We start from the raw sequence: 2,500 nt of genomic DNA, 5'->3' as shown, positions 1-2,500 counted from the left end.
CTGCCTCCTAGTGGTGTGACTGCGAAATAACATTAAAATATATATATATAGAAATTAATAAACGAATAAACATAGTATGATGCATTTTACATAACTCAACTACTTCCGTGTTTTTTTCTGTTCGTTTGTTTGTTTATTGCATAAAAGCATAAAAAATATTAACGTAAACCAACATGGCCATATTTAATCATTGTTAAATTAATTGCAAATACGTTTTATTATTGCCTGGTCATTGTAATCGCATTTCTAAAATGCAATAATGGTGTTATATAAAATAATGTATTTTATGTGTTTTAGTTATTCAACTCGACCTGGACAGATTAAATGAATATAATGCAACCTCACAGGAAGCTGACGGTGTTAGTGTTTTATTTAACAGTTTTGTGGATTTTTAACTGCAATCTGTCACGATGCATCTATTCATAAAGCCAGCGGCCTCTGAACGCGTTTGAAACGGCATGAAAATACAATTAAGAAAAGGGCGATGAACTTGATCTGTCAAATAAACTCAAATTAATCATTAAAAAAGAAGCAAAAGATTAAACTAAAACGCGCTCTTTAAGCTCTTTGATCCTCCGAGATCCGGTTGCTATAGTTACTGTTACCATAATAAACCCTCAGCGCGTTTATACAGGATTCTTCAGACGATGTAAGTCTTGTATAAGTTCTTATGAAAGTTGGCGTATATTTATATATTGTTTCTCAGATTATCAGCTACGATTCATGCAGAACGTGGCTGAAGTCGTTCTGACAGACTTTCTGAGGTAAAAACTGACACGCTTTCCTCATTAATACTCAGTTCGACTGCGTACGCGCCACAAAGCGTTACTTCTTCTTTTTGTTCACATTTATATTTTCTATTAAATATAATAGAATGCTACGGTGAGTGTACTTTTATACTGTAACTTACCCGCGTCCGTTTGAACTTTAACGCGCGCGTCGCTCTCGCGGGGTTGCCAGGTTTTGAAAACAAAACCGCTCTAATGCTACTCGAAACTAGATCAAAATTAAGCCCAGTCGTGTTTTGATACAAAAATAAAAATAAAAATTACTGATTTGCCTAAAAATCAGGTAAAAACAATTAATATTTTAGGGGATATTCATTATATCGTGTCGTCGCTTCAACCGGAAATTTAAAAAAGGCGGCAAAAGTCTTAAAGGGATAGTTCACCCCAAAATGAAAATTCATTAAAGAATTAATTACACGACTTCCTGTCTTTCTAAAACCTTCGTTCATCATTGGAACACAAGTTAAGATGTGTTTGATCAAACCTGCTCCGTAAATGAAATGTTTCAGACCCAGAAGCGTGGTTTTCTTTGCACACAAAAAGTATTTTTAATAGTTTCGTAAAAGCGACGATGTCACACAAACATAAAAACTATATTTTAACAAGTCCAGGAACCTGTGTTTCTGGGTCTGGGAACATTTCAGTTGCACTGCTGTTTATAAAGGCTGTCAAAACAACTACATTTTAAATTTAGTGCTTAAACGTTATCATATTTGAATTATATCTGAATTTAAAAGGCGTAATTTCAGTAAATAGCTTGTGGACAATCTCCTGAGGACACAAGACGGCGTATCGAGTAAAACACTACTAATACACCTTTACACAAAGTAAAAAGTGTAAAACTATTCAACCAAATATAATTAAGTTGTTTAAACAAAGAGAAACAAAACAGCATCATATAAGCAATATTTTAATGCAAAGGACCAAAAAGCAATCACAAAGAGTTTTTTCAAAGAAGAGTGCAATAATTACACTCAAATGTTATGTTTTTATATTGAATTCAGTAAAAAAAAAATCGATGTATATATTTGACGGCCATATTTTTGCAGGATGAGAGACCTTTCAGATTTAATCAGAAACATCTCCATTTGTGTTACGGGTTTGGAACAATATAAGGGTGAGCAATTAATAACAGAATCAGCATGTTTGCCTGAACTATCCCTTTAAAGGGGCTCAGTTTCCATCTTGGCAGTCCTGGTTTTGACGTAAAAACCATGTGAACTGTGATCCACTAAAGCACTGAGGTGTTCTTCATCGTTATGATCTCAGAAAGAGACGTGAAGATAATGTCCTCTCATCTCAGGTACGGCATAAACACCTTTTTTCACTTTAAAACTAACCTCCAAAGCATGTTTTGTTTTTTTTACCTCGGCATGAACCATATATTGCTTTAAATTCTCACACAATCCAACAAAGCTCTATTTTCACATTTAGCTTGTTTGAGCTGTCTGTCGACTTGTATTGTTTTATAATGAGGCGATCATCTTTTAACCCTCACACAAATGTAAGGTGTTTTCAGATTGGGGATATGAAGTCGTTTATATAATGATTTAATGTATATACTCTGTTTAGGTTGTGCACTGGTTGAATTAAGGGAGTTGTGTTTGTCTTCTGTCCCCTTTAAGTCCACACTGCTGTCTTTCTGAAATTCTGCAGCACTGCTTAGCTTTATGACACACCTCTGGTGGGGGCGGGGCCACAGTGAAGCCAGC

General features: G+C 34.9%; 1 protein-coding gene across 1 annotated transcript in view; it reads left to right on the top strand.

Annotated features, from left to right (window-relative positions):
- The first annotated feature begins 2,448 nt into the window (after positions 1–2,448).
- Positions 2,449–2,500, top strand: part of LOC122334464 (formin-1) — a 62,810-nt gene continuing 62,758 nt past the window's right edge. The window contains 1 exon segment of the mRNA XM_043232411.1: positions 2,449–2,500. This exon segment is cut by the window's right edge and continues 134 nt beyond it. The gene's annotated coding sequence lies outside the window, so the exon portion shown is untranslated.

Source organism: Puntigrus tetrazona, unplaced genomic scaffold (assembly GCF_018831695.1).
Source record: "Puntigrus tetrazona isolate hp1 unplaced genomic scaffold, ASM1883169v1 S000000528, whole genome shotgun sequence".
Taxonomy (NCBI): domain Eukaryota; kingdom Metazoa; phylum Chordata; class Actinopteri; order Cypriniformes; family Cyprinidae; genus Puntigrus; species Puntigrus tetrazona.
Note: the sequence above shows the minus strand (reverse complement) of the source record. Positions and strands in the feature narration are given on the sequence as shown.